The following is a 15,231-nucleotide window of genomic DNA, read 5'->3' as shown; positions in this document are numbered from 1 at the left end:
ACAAGGCAACTAAAGACAGCATTAAAACAAGTCTTGCCAGGGTGGGTGGGATTTGGTAGCCTTGGTAGGTAGCTCACTGAAGAAAAGGGAAATTCAGATTTCCAACCAAGTGTGTCAAGCTTGGACAGCCGACCTGTCAAACCCATCCAATAGATGTGTTCATGTAGTCAGGAAGTCCATGCATTACTTCTTGTTTAAAGATTTTTTCATTCCCATATTAAGTGTACCTCAGAGGGCTAGGGCATATGTTGCTTGCAAGGAACTGCAGCTTCATCTGATTCTTATACCTGGGAAAAGGCCACTAAAGTTAAAGAAGCAAGTGAGGGATGTATGGAGGATACAAGCTACAGTTACCATTGCTGGAAGTGGCACATGAAGTCCTAACAGTGATTAAAGCAGTGCTGGTATGGATATGAAGAAAGACTTGATGGTGGAATCCTCAATTTAAAGAATCAGTCAAAAAACAAAATGTAACCTTAAAAAAAAAAATGGCAGGGCAGTGGCTTGAGCAGTGATAAGATGGTGTATATAGAGACAAAAACAAAGCCAAAAGAAGTATGGTGATAGCTAAAACTTTGGTCTCAGATGAACTATATAACCAACTAGGAGAATATAAGGGAGAAAAGACCATCTACAAACTCATTAAAAGACAAAATGATGAGGGATGTGAACAAGTTTTTTTTTATATTAGACATGAACATGGTACACCTCTACCCCGATATAACATGACCCGATATAACATGAATTTGGATATAACGCAGTAAAGCAGCGCTCCAGGGGTGGGGGGGGCTACGCACTCCGGCGGATCAAAGCAAGTTTGATATAATGCGGTTTCACCTATAATGCAGTAAGATTTTTGGCTCCCGAGGACAGCGTTATATCGAGGTAGAGGTGTATATTGCAAACAAATGGTGATTTAACCAACAAAGTCTGGAGTGATTATTTTGAAAGAGTGATGAATCAGAATCTAAGAACATGATATTCTTAAGAAAGAGAAAATGCTGGATGAGTGGCATAAAAGTTTTGTGGTGCCCATTTTTAAACATAAAGGAGATATTATACTATGTGATATTATCACTCAGTTAAGCTGACTTCACTTGCTATGAAAGTCTGGGAGAAGATTATTGAAAGATTTATGCTGGAAGGGTGCACTGTTGATGTCATATTTGCTCTACAAATCCTCCTGGGGAAGTTCAGGGAAAAGAGATGGCAACTGGGCATGGTCTTTGTAGACTTGGCTAAGGCATACGGTCATGTACTGAGAGAATTAGTTTGGTGGAGTTTGCAACAGAGAGGTGTACCAGAAGTATATGGCTGCCTTATCCAGGATATATATGATAGAGTGACTACCGTAGTCAAAATCCAATGGGGCTAAACCAAAGAATTTACAGTAAACGTTGGCTCGCATCAGGGGAGAGTATTGAGCCCTTTTTGTTTACATGGATGTGATACATGAGACTATATGAAGGGAGATGCCTTGGAATATGTTGTTCGCTAATGACTTAGTGATTTGTGCAGAAGATTGTAAGACCCTGCAAACCAACTTTGAGCAATGGCAATATAGGGTTGAGCAAACACTGGTAAAACTGAGGCTTTGATAACTGAGGGAGGAGGACCCACCATAAAGGATATTACAGGCAGATAGCTTAGAAGAGTGAAAGAATTTAAATACCTAGGATTAATGGTTGCTGACAATGGTCCCCAGCATAGTTCCAAAGCTGCTTGGTGCAAGTGGTGTGAGCCGATCCCAGTTCTCTGTAATAAAAAGATGCCAATAAAGTTAAAAGGTAGAGTGTATAAAACTGTAATTCAACCCATCCTAATGTATGGATGGCCAGCCACAGGAAAAGACATCAGTATGTTTCCATTACAGAACTGTAGATGTTGAGAGGGGTCAAATGGTTGGACGCTTCATGACAAGAAACAAAATGAGATTGTGAGGGGCCTAATGTGGGTTGCCTCAACGAAAGACAAGTTGAGGGAGGCTAGGCTATGTTGGTACGGACATGTCCAGTGGAGACCCAACAGTTATACAAGATGGCCCTTGCAAGGGTCATGTCTGGAAGATGACCATGGGGGGAGGCCAGAGACTGTATATGGACCAGATATTAGCAAACCTTAGAGAGACCAATTTACATGACAGCCAGACGTACGATCAGGAGTTTTGGAAGAAGGCTACAGAAGTCACCAACCCTGAGTAGGGAAGGGGCAAGAAAGAAAAAGAGCAGTAAGCTGCTTCTGCGTGTAGCTTAGTAGTAAGCCATTGGATGCACACGACCTCATGCCCTCAGCCACCTGAGAAGTGCAAGAAACAGCCTCCCACTCACACTGTGAAGGGGATCCTAATAGCAGAACATGTCCCCTTCGTTTTGAGGCTAATTTGTAAAAAATAAATTCAACAACTTGTTGGAGAAACTCCCAACATATCCTTCCACTGTGAAAAATAGTTCCTGTCAGAAGATAATACCTCATTTAACTAACTGGAATGTGTGGATTAACACTGCCATTTGAAAAGTGTCCCTTTTTGTTTCCCAACCCACTAAGGCTCCCTGGGCTCAAGAGACTCTCCCCTTGAGCCTAGCTGCTCTTTCAACTCTCGTCTTCCATTGAAAAAAAAAACCCCACGCTAATTGAGGGCCCCAGTGTAGGTTTTTCAGTAGGCAGTGTGAATGGACCAGCCCCAGTACCTGGCTCAAACTAAGGCTAGACTGTAAATGCTAAGAAACTGAGGAAACTGACTCCTGTGGGACCACCATCATGCCCATGAGTAAGAGGGGGTCTCCATTCTAGGAGGTATAGAGCTGCCTTTGGAATCTTTTCTCAAAGAATAGCATTCTGTCCTCCCCCCTCCTCATCCCTCAGTATTAGAAAAGGTAACAGCATCTGAAATAGCAACACTGTTATAACATTACCCACATTTTCTTTACGTGTCTGATGAGCGATGTGACGGAATGTATAGTTTGATGGATATGAGAGTTCACAGACTTTATATTAGCAATACAGGGCCATGTACTCTTAATGATGCTGGAAATAATCAGTTAATCTTTTTACAACAAAAAGTTGTATAATCATAACCACCTTTCATTTCATAGGATTTATTTTTAGATGTCTAATCACCACAAAGAAATTCTTTCCCCTTAATTAGGGAAAATATTTTTGTAATCTCTTATTATCGCCAATTAGATGTACAGGTTAGTGGTGAAAGATCAAAGAAAAGTGAGCCATTCAGATTAGGTAATTTCATATGGGTAAATTAAAAGTAAAACTGAGTTCAAGCCTCAGAAGAACATATGGTTTGTTTAGGCCTTTGCTGTAGATGGAAATTAGCTTCCTTTATAATTTCATAGATTTTAATGCCAGAAGTACCATTAGATCAAGTCTGACCTCTTTATAACACAACCCATAGGGTTTCACTGAATTCCCTGTATTTAGCCCAATAGTTTACGTCTGCTTAATGCACATCATCCAGAAAGGCATCCAATTTTAATCTAAAGATATCAAGAGATGGAGAATCCACCAGTTCCCTTGGTAATTTGTTGCAATGGCTAAGTACCCTCACTGTTAAAAGTTTCCACCCTCTTGTGACCTGGTCCCTTACAGCACAGTCCAGCTTCCTTTGACATCAGGGAGTTGGATTAGGCCCTTTATTTTGCAGCATGTATTTCGTAACCCTCATGGTCATAGAATCATAGAATATCAGAGTTGGAAGGGACCTCAGGAGGTCATCTAGTCCAACCCCCTGCTTAAAGCAGGACCAATTCCCAACTAAATCATCCCAGCCAAGGCTTTGTCAAACCGGGCCTTAAAAACCTCCAAGGAAGGAGATTCCACCACCTCCCTAGGTAACGCATTCCAGTGCTTCACAACTCCTAGTGAAATAGTGTTTCCTAATATCCAACCTAGACCTCCCTCACTGCAACTTGAGACCATTGCTCCTTGTTCTGTCATCTGCCACCACTGAGAACAGCCGAGCTCCATCCTCTTTGGAACCTCCCTTCAGGTAGTTGAAAGCTGCTATCAAATCCCCCCTCATTCTTCTCTTCTGGAGACTAAACAATCCCAGTTCCCTCAGCCTCTCCTCATAAGTCATGTGCTCCAGACCCCTAATCATTTTTGTTGCCCTCCTCTGGACTCTTTCCAATATTTCCACATCCTTCTTGTAGTGTGGGGCCCAAAACTGGACACAGTATTCCAGATGAGGCCTCACCAATGTCGAATAAAGGGGAATGATCACGTTCCTCGATCTGCTGGCAATGCCTCTGCTTATACAGGCCAAAATGCCATTAGCCTTCTTGGCAACAAGAGCACACTGTTGACTCATATCCAGCTTCTCGTCCACTGTGACCCCTAGGTCCTTTTCTGCAGAACTGCTACCGAGCCATGGTCACAGCATCAGGAAGGCAGACAATGGGGCCTAATAAAAAGGTTTCTACCTTTGGTTACATGGTAGCAGAATATGAAGTAGTAGAGTCAGCAAAGAGGTATTTACCAGCCAGGGTACTAGGGGATGCTTACAGCGAGAGGGCATAAGCAGTTGGCTTGTTCCTTACTAGTCATCTTTAAAGAAAGATGGGGTCTCAGCAGCGTCAGGTATACAGGCATCGTTCTAGCTTTGCAAACTCCAGTGCCAACAGCACAAAGTGTCAGCTTGTCCCAATGCACTGTTCACAATTAATTTTAACTTCCAATTAGTCCTCAGTAATCTAGCACCTTCACAGACTTTCCTGCTTCTCCTGTTGGAATAAAGATCCTGCCTGGCGGAGTCTGTATTCCTTTCCTTCCTGCTGTGCTCAAGAACAGAGATATATTGGGAGCAACGCAGAGAATGGTTCCTTCCACGCTTATCCAGTAAAGTGCCATCTCTGTGACTTTCAGGGTGCCCAGCTTAAATTAAAGCGCTCCAGCAGTGATGGGGCACATAAGGAGTTAAGACAAGTGAGAGAGCTCAGCAGCTGCATAGCGCAGGCTGTGTGTGGGCTAAGGAAAGAGGTTTCAAGTGCTTGAAATATTGGAGCCTTTCTGGATGTCTATGAAAAACTGTTTTTCGTATGTGGATGAACATTAAAGCCACTTCCTTCCAGCTGCCCTCTCTTTTGCCTGACCCAGTAGGTGAAAGGAAAGGCCCTTCTTCCAAGAGGTCCAGAGAAATCTTAGTTGACAAGAGAAAGTACAAGTCTGGTTGCCAATGGAAATATGAAACAAAGTCCATCCTGTCAAACTGTGTGCTCAGTGATTTTACGCTGCTCAAAAGCATGTTACGTATCTGGATTCTATGCATTCTGGAAACAAGCCTGTGTCTGTGTGAAAAGAGACACTCCCTCTATACTGAGCTCTTGCTCTGAGAAATCTCTTGAATACAGACCATCTGGAAATGCACTTAGATCTTATTACCAAGCCTTACAAACTCTTGTAACCAGACTGGATTAATGTATTTTCTTCTAATACCCATGGAGCAGTGGGAATTCAGAAGAATGGTATCCCAGGAGGGGACTCATTTTCTCCAAAGAAAATCCCAGTTAATGACCAAGTACTGCAAAGCACTGCTTTAACCACCAAAAATCTCAGCTGCTTGAATAGAAAGATCTGCTTATTTGTAACCTTGCTGATTTATCCACTCCTACCATTTGAGGAACTCTGGAAGGATTACTCATGACATACAGGGCAAAATTAATCTGTGGTGTGACTTCATTGGCTTCAATGGAGTTATATCAAAGGTGGATTTGGCCTGTATTGAATTTGTCCTGTGGGCCGTTACAAGCACATGAAATATTTGTGCTTCGTTGCATATACAGAAAGAATATTTTGCAATCAGTCTAGTGACAATGAAGCTGAAGTACTTATGTTGATGGTTTCCATTTTGGTCTATTTTACTCATGACAAAAATATTTGTGTCTTTAACTTTAGCAGTTGCTACAAACCTACTGAAAAGTGACCATGTAGGAGAATCGTCTTGAGAAACTGACGGATAACCCAAAGGAAATAAAATGCAACCTCCAGTTATGGGCAAAGGAAAGAATAGAATGGCTGGGTCAGCCCATTTAATAGGATAGCTGCACACCTAGTCAATGGTGAACTCAGTTCAGTTTGTTCTGTTCAAGGAACTGGTACAGAAAGTAGAACAAATAAAAGTATTAAAATTTTGTCTGCTGCCTTCTTTAAATGTGTATGTTTATAGCACCGATGTACAAATGCAGCTATTCAGAATGAGACTCACAGATAAGCAGCCTGTGCAATACAATGTGATTTAAAAGCAATGCTTTCAACGTAGGGGTCACAAGAAGAAAGGACTAGAATATCTCATTCCCATGGGGTACCTGGCCAGTGGTTGTTGCAATAGAAATCAATATTGTCCAGCTGTCGTTTCTTTTAGTGAATTGTTTTCAAAACATTTTCTTGGGCAGTTTTCCCTGAAAAGCGGGAAGGAAAAAGAAATCAGAGTTCTGAAGATTAGTGGGGGAGGTTTAGGTTGGATATTAGGAAAAACTTTCACTAGGAGGGTGGTGAAGCACTGGAATGGGTTACCTATGGAGGTGGTGGAATCTCCTTCCTTAGAAGTTTTTGAGGTCAGGCTTGACAAAGCCCTGGGTGGGATGATTTAGTTGGGGATTAGGTCCTGCTTTAAGCAGGGGGTTGGACTAGATGACCTCCTGAGGTCCCTTCCAACCCTGATATTTTATGATTCTAAGATGCCCATGTTGTCACTTGCCTTTTGTGTCTTTTGATAACTTACGCCAATTGCTGCCGCTCTGCCGCCCTGTAGCTTAGAATAACTGGGCATTTCCATTCTGTCCCTGACTCTTACTTAAGAGACTAGACCTCTCGAGTCCCCAGCAATGCTGCTGCTACACTTTGTCAATGGGGTCCTGTCTTTTGGTAGAAAAGTTCTAAAATGTACAAGCGTCTCAGTGCGCGGTGGATCAAACAGCCCCTTGCTGCAGTGACAGTCTGTTCCTAATGGCAGGATTTTTCATAGAGTCAGATAATTACAAGCAGAAAAGCTGCCATCTCATTCTACAAATAACTACTCTCCCATGCTAATGGCATCATATTTCACCTTGATAATGACAGGATTGAGTTCAGTTAAAAAAAAATTTAAAAGAAGAGATCTGAGGGGAGAGGTGGTGCTGGAAGCCAGCCAGAGTTTAGTATAGAGTTTTTCTAAACCTATGAGTTCTAGTGAAAAGAACGTGCTGGTTATGCTCCAGTTGATACCTTTGCTTGGTTCCTGATTGCAGAGATGACCCCACAGCTGTACAGACACTCTCAGAGGTTATGAGGACGTCTCCTAAGTGAGAGAGAACCTTGGGACTATCTCCTTTAAGATACCTTTCCCGTGTAACACACCTGTTTGGGAAGAACTGAACCGAGAGGTACTCCAATCCTCAGAGGTGGAAAAAAGAGAACACAGGGAGTAGAGAGAGACTTTGTATTCCCCACCCACCCACACAAAAGATTGTTGAAATCAAGCATCTGGTTGGTGTTCAAAATAATAAAACACTAAACACTAGTTTAATGTTTTCTTATTAGGTTTCTAAACCCTAGTTTAGTGTTTTATTATTATGAATGTAAAATGACATAGTCCCTGAACTACACTCTTGTGTGCTTGAGATGTCATGGTTTCAGTAGCTACAGTGGGTATTGGTGCTCCATTGCTGCATTTACTAAGAGTGCCTATAAAGGATCTGGGGAAGCACAAAGGGATTATTATTAATATGAGTCCCAAGAGACTCCCACCACCCAAAACCACTGTATCCAATGCTCTCAGTTGCTCCATCTCAGCTTAGCAGACCAGAGGCGCTGACTTTGTGATTTCCCTGGGGGTGCTGGACCCCTGCTCCGCCACAGCTCCCCCCTTTCCCCAACCCCCCGTCCTGCCTCTTCCCACCCTGTTCCGCCCCTCGTGCCTCCAGCATGCCGCTGAACAGCTGATCACACCAGGCGAGAGGCACTGGGAGGGAGGAAGAGGAGCTGATCAGTAGAGCCCTGCACAGATACAAATTGATACCCACGGATGCAGATATCTGCAGATATAAATCGGTATCTATGGAACCACAGGCCTCTCCTGGGAACTGCAGCAGTGAAAGGAGCAGAACATGGGGCTGCCACTCCCAGGAGCCAGCGCCCTGCACCAGCAGCTTCTCCAGCATGTCTGTACCGCCCCCAGCCCCACCCACTGGGGCAGGCACCAGGCTCACCGGCAGCTGTCCCTGGTTGCGCTCTTGTGTTCAACCGCACACCCCCAGACAGGAGACACAGACAGCGACGTGGAAGGGATGGGGGCAGGGCTGGGAGTGGTAAGGCCGTGCGGGAGGAACTGGCGGCGCAGGGCACTGGCTCCTGGGAGTGGCAGCCCCACCTTCTGCTCCTTTTGTTGCTGTGGTTCCCAGGAGAGCCCTGCGGTTCAACAGATACTGATTTATATCTGCAGATGCCAGATATCCACATCTGCGGGTATACATTTGTATCTGCGCAGGGGTCTACTGATCAGCGGGCCCACCGGCGGGTGGGAGGCGCTGGTAGGGTGGGGGGAGAGCTTATCAGGGGGGCCGCCAGTGGGTGCTAAGCACCCACTAATGTTTTTTCCCATGGGTTCTCCAGCCCCAGAGCACCCATGGAGTCGGCGCCGATGTAGCAGACAGTGTGGTAGAGGGAACATTAAGAATTGTATGGGATAGCAAAAAAGACTTTATTGTCTTGGCAAAGTGTGACAAGTATCACACCCAGGCATTACTGTCCTCAGCGCATATCCACTGAAAGTTGAGTGTGTCTGGTCTCTGGTGGTCTGTTTAACAAAGCATTTCAGAAGGGGATTGCCTCTGAGAGCAGAAGATTTCCCCAAGGTTGCAGGGAAGGAAAATAAGGGGCTCCTAGTTAGAAACATTGGCAATCTAGGCATCTTTCAGTACCAAAATACTATTGTTATAGGTGCTATAAATATACGTGTGACAGTAAACAAAATCAGCATCTAGGACTTTTCCTAGAAAAGATTATGGAAAACTGCCTCGAGAAGCAACTTACCTCCCCAGTATTCTAGACCCTTTCCAGTCAGTTAGTCACAGAGACAGACCTGGCTGCACTGATGACCTCCTTCTGGCCGTGGACAGAAGTGAGATGTCCATTCTAATATTGCTTGACCTATCAGCAGCCTTCAACACAATCAAACATGATGTCCTACTGACTCCCCTATGAGACCTTGGAGGGGAGGGCGGAGTTGTTTTAAGTTGGTTTTGCTCATTTCCCCACTCACAGATTCTACATGGACATCATGAGTGATTGCTCCTCTTCCCTGCAGAGTCCTGCAGAACTTGTCAGCCCTCGTATTCATGCGAGATGTCATGTACCACAGGGTCATCAGTGTGCCAAAGATACCCAGCTCTACCACTTTTGCCTCCATTACTGACATTCATGTCTCAGTATCTGAAGGGAACAGAACTTGGAAGGATGGAAAGTGGCTCTGTTAAATGCAGGGAAGTTGGAGGTGAAATTAGCAGCAAGAGGAAAACACTTGGAAGGAGTGGCAGGAAACTGTGGCCACACACTCTGCCCTCCTGCAGCTAAGATAGTATGTAGTTCCACTGGACTCTTTGCTGCCTCTAAGAACTCAATTAATGACTGTGTCCAGTAATACCCTCCATCTTCAACAAACCAGGAGATCTAACCACAGTGAGCCATGCTTTTCATCATCTCCAGGCAGGGTCACTGCAAAATGATATTTTTGGGGTTGGCCACTAAAGCCTCAAGAAAGCTGCATCTGATTCATCATGTCGCCACCCCGTTGCCCAGTGGAACTCATTAAGAAGTTCACATCACATTGGGTGCACTTTATTCTTTACTAGCTCCCTATCCAGCTCCAGATTTGCTTCAAGATGTTGGTCTTGATCTGTAAGGCTATTAATGGTCTAGCCCTAATCTAGCTCAAAGACTACCTCTTCCCTGCCATGGTAGCTAGGATAGTTAGGGACACTGAGTGACCACTCCTAGGGGGAAGCTCTTATATTCCAGATGCAGCATTTTCCCCAGGCTGTGGAATTCCCTATTGTCAACGATCAGAATGAATCCCAGTTTTGCTTCTTATCATCTACAGTTCAAGACTCTTCTCTTTGCACAGACCTTCTCCCAGTAATAGATCTACAGATGGCTAAGAATTGGCCTCCTGGAAGACAGTAACAAAACTGATCGCATTCAGGACACCAGCTAAAATGAGGATGGTATGGAGAGTTCAGGTTCTATTTTTTTTAAATATACTGTGACTCCAGCTGAGATCTATAGCACCTATATTCTACAGCAATAGCCATTCTAGATACTTCAGCTACACACTGGATTTAGTAGTCTAGGTGTGGAACTTTGCACTTATTCTGCCATCTAGTGGTCAAAGCTTAATGCAGCATTAAGTAGAACACCTCTCTGAAAACACACTCTCTCTCTCTCTCTCTCCACTCTCTTTCCAGTTGACAGAGTCCTTTTATGGATCCCAGAGGCCATAAAATTCTCCTGAGGACAACTGACACTTTACAATTGTTATATCTTTCCCACCCTGACACTGGCCTACAAGACAGCCTGGATAGAAGGGGTATTTGCAGTCTGTGATGGATGCTTCAGAATTATTTTTTGAGTGCCTAAAAATGTGCCAGGTGCCTCACAAACAAGATGGAGCCTCTGTCCAAAAGGACTTTACTCTTGTTCTGATGAGACTTGGACAAGATGGAGAGGAGAGGCAGGGAAAGGGGGACAATGCTAGGATCACATGGTTACTTAGGAAGGCATGCGAACATCTTGATAGTTTACTTAATTTCTTTTTAAAATGATGTTTTGCTGAGTATGTTTCCTCCCCTTTCATGTCTTGCTGGCTTCAAGGCTTTAGGAAAGAGATGAATGAGGTAAGTTTGTGCAGCAATAACTTCTCCCTTTGTCCTCCGACCTAGGAAATCTGTGTCTTTATCACATCACGTGTTAAGCTATGCTAGCCATGGTAAAGCTGTGCAGGGGTGAGCTTACAGCTGCAAAGGGTTTATGGTCATACAGCAGCGTAGTTATTACCAGAGACCTGTCCGAGCAGTAGCAAACATTGCTGTGCTGTGCTATGCTATGCATGTTATTAGCCATACAGTACCAAGGACAATAGCTGTTTTCTCAGCAACACATTGTGTGTTGCTGCAGTGGACACTGGTGCTGGATCCTTGGGAGCAAGGTTGTGCTTTCTATTCCACACTCTAGTTTCACCCCATGAGAGGACAGGGCAGGGGCCAGCCAGGCTAACCTCAAAGCAGGCTGTGTGTGTTTGGAAGGAGGATTCCAGCCTAGCCATTCAGTTTTAAAATTTTGTTAAGATGATGTTAAAAAAAAAGTGAACAGAGTTTGAGCATAGAAGTTTCTGGTTATCAGGGAACAACGTACAGATTATTGAGGGTGCAAAGTTTGGTTTAAGATCAGGTGGCATAAGGTATACATAATCTGCAATATCCTCGATTGGGGGTAAAAGGTTGATGGGTCAAAGTACAGGCATTGAGCTAGGAGGGTATGAAGTTCATAGAGTGGCTATGTTTGGGTGTGGAGTATAATGAGTGGATATGATGATCAGGATGGATTGACCCTCATTTGGTGAGATTTAATGTTCAGGGAGTTTATGGTTCCAGTTCATATGATCCAACGGAGAAGGTCACTTGGTCTCTTTTCTACACACTAACCTGATCCCAAAGGTGGAAGGATTTAGAGCCAGCACCTGCTTCTTATTCCAATCCACACTCTAACCTCCACTAGCAGATAAGGAAGAGCAAAAAGTCATCCTCATCTACTGTCCCATTGCACACTCCAACTCTACCCCAGAGAGGGGGACAGAGGCAGACCCCACATGCTTTTCCATTCCAGACTCAACCCAGTCCTGCTAGTCCAACCCTCATCTGAACAGGTCTGGGAGTTTGGGTAGAGGGATCCATACCAGCGATAGTCGTCCCATAGTCAGTGATTCCAATGTGACTTTAGTTAGTAGGAGTGGGGTGCACATTAACTCTGTCATGTTATGGTAGCATTGGGGGTGGGGAAAGGGAAAACAAAAGTCAGATTTTTTATACTAGCTCTTGTAATTGCAGATCTTATTCCTGTAAGTGTCTAACCCTTTTTGAAACCTACTACACTCTTAGCCCCAGCAATATCTTTGTGGCAATGAGTTCCATGGGTTAATCATGCACAGCAGGAAGAAAATATTTCCTTTGATCAGTTTTAAACTTGTTGACTTTAAATTCAGTTGGTTGCCCCTTTGCTCTTTTATTCTGATAGAGGGGAACTGGAGTGTCCAACTGATCAGTAGGTTCTCAGTTTATGTAAGTTTAATAAGTCACCTCTTACTCACATCCTCTCTCTGCTAATTAGTCTGGAACTTTTTATTCTTGCCTGACAGAACCTCTTCATCTGAGACAGAACTACAGCCCAAAACTCCCACACCTACAAGTATCACCCCATTGTAAGAGTGTTAGTCCTGTTGTGACAGAGCTCTGGCACCTCTTGGGGCGGAGCATGGCCTAGTGGCTCGCTCTCCCCCTATCTGGCAACTGCTGCTAACCATTGCTCAGTCCTCCTGCCTGGTCACACCACCCCTTCTGGGATACCAACTCTTCAAAAAGTCCCCAAAACATCTCAACACAAGATCTTTCTATCCCCTTTTGGATTATTCTTCAGCCCATCTTCAAGGCTCAGCCTGCAGCCCCCATGCTGGGACGAATAGTCCTTACAACAAACCCTCTGTCTGTTCTGGGTTCCAGCCCAGGGACCCTATCCTGAGTAGATAGATGTGCTCCTTAAGGTGCACAGGATTTTTCCTGGACCCCTTCCTATCTCTAGGCTTCTTATGCTACTTCCCCACAGCCCATGGTTAATACCACCTTGTCTCCTGATTAACCACATCACTATAGCCTGCCTCAGACCCACCCTTCCTTCCCTCCAAAGAAGTTTTCTGTCCCCCTCCCAAGTATCCCCTAACTGAACTTTCTCAGTCCTTTTATGCAACCCTGCCTCCAGCTCTTCCCCAGGTGGGCTTGATCACTACTTAGGCTTGGCTCACTTTCCAGGTGCAAGCAGGGGAGCTAATTGGCCACTCAGGCCCAATAAACCTTTGCTGCAGGTGGGTGGGGTGAGCACTCCATCACACCTGTGTCAGGTCTATGGGCTAGGTAGGGAATCACAGTACCTGTACATTCTGCCTCCCTAAATTACTCTGATTTCAAATGAATATGAGATTCTTCAGCTTATATCCAAAACTGTTACTTTATGCTACATCCCAGTACTTCAGTGGTTAATTATATGATCCCTATCTAGTTTGCACAGTAATTAAAAGAGCTTTGGGATCCTTCAGGATGAAAGATGCTAAATACCATCATTATATATAAAGATCAGATATTATATGAAGTAGCAGTTCAGCTATTACTGTTGGTTGTAACTTCAAATGCTTGGGACTCTCACTTACAGGAGAGAAGCAACTTTGCCACTGTTGTTGCTACTACTGCCTTACTGTCTTCTGGTACCCAGATGGGAAAATACAACCATTTCTGGAGTAATAAACAATTGCTATTTCAGCCAGACCCACTGGCTCATGCCTCCCGGTTACTGTGTCCTAATTTAATGGTGTGTAACCAGTGCCGTCAGAAAGCAGAGTGTAAAACTCACAAGCTAGTGAAAAATAAGCCAAAGAAAAGGATGAAAGGTCACGTGAAGGAAGCCGGCCATTGAAGTGCAGAGTTCCTCGAGGTGAAATAATAAAACCTTTTCCGCTGTTAGAATTTAGCTTGAGCAGCTCTTATTTTTTCACTGCTACACAGACTTTTAATTTTTAACCATAACTCAGCTATGCTTTAAAACTCAAAATAGAAAAATGATGGTGTACTCAGGATGTGTGGCAAAGTGGAACCCTTCCCCAAATCCATTCAGTTTCAGATCTAAGCCCCCCGCCCCCTTTTACTACTAACAGACCGGTAGGTCAAGTGTTAAGTAGATATATTTGGTTTCAGCTGATTCCTTGGTTGACATTTTTGCATAAAGCAAAAATCACCATGCTCTTTGACACTGCTCAAAAGAGAGCCAGGAGTGAGATATGTACTGACACGTTTTCTGGAGGAAGTTTGCACAAAATTACCCTGTTGAATGTAACCACCAAAATTAACTAAATATAGATATTTTTACATGATATACTTGCCCTTCCCCATGAGAGCCTGCCACCCCCCCCACCCCCCATGCTAAGATTATTTACAACATCAGATTTCAAATGTTGATGTAATTTAGAAAGTACTTTAAAATGCAGTGCTACTCTGAAAAGTGTGTGTGTGAGAACAGCGCCGCCTTATTAATCAAATATGCTTTTTGTGTATTTAAAGTCATGTATGCCATGTTAGTGACAAAACAAAGCTTTTACTAGTTTTTAATCCCATTTAGTCTGAGCAGGATTCTATTTCTTTCTGTGGATGAAATGATGGACCCCTACCTATCAATTATACATGTCCTGGGCAAACCCAAAGACAACAATTAGGTAGTGCAGATGTCACTGAGGCATAATTTCATTACAGTGGAGTTGCATAGATATCACCAAGGGCCTAAACTGACCTGCAGAACTTTCATTACTGGTATTAATTTGAGGGAAGGAAATAACCCAGCTTGACTTTCAGATCCCAGATTGAGTTTGCACGGCTGTCAAAACATTGTTTTACCTCTAATCTGAACACATTTAGTAGTGACATCAAGTAAAGCATTAATTGTGGAACCCCATTGTATTATTTTTCCTGAATCACTTTTCAAAGTAGAAACACGCTTTATTTAAAAGAGGCAACAGTGCAATGCCAGAGATGTTGCCCCAAGCTCAAACTCTGTGTGTGTGGCAGGCTGTCAATGGAAAAGTTAAGATTTGGATTAGGAGCTAGACTCTCCCCAGTTCCACCATTTGTTAAATTGCATAGTAGGTGATTATCATTATTATTTGTAAAGCACTGACAGCATTCTCAGTACTGTATGAAACCGTTCCTGACCACAGGTGCTTACAGTAATCCAAAACAGAAGATGTATCTCCTCTTGCTAAATACAGTAGCAGTGTCATGCTCAAACTTGTAGAATTAACAAACCTCTAAAAAGTTCTGAATCCTGCAATAAAACCCCAGAACATGCTCTTTGGCAGAAAAGGATGCAGTGCAAACCCCAGCGTAATGTTGCTTGACCCAGACAGGTCCTCTAACCCCCCAAATTGTATAAGGAAGT

This window comes from Chrysemys picta, chromosome 15, assembly GCF_011386835.1.
Source record: "Chrysemys picta bellii isolate R12L10 chromosome 15, ASM1138683v2, whole genome shotgun sequence".
NCBI classification, from domain to species: Eukaryota; Metazoa; Chordata; order Testudines; family Emydidae; genus Chrysemys; species Chrysemys picta.
The sequence above is the reverse complement of the archived record's forward strand: the minus strand, read 5'-3'. Positions refer to the sequence as shown.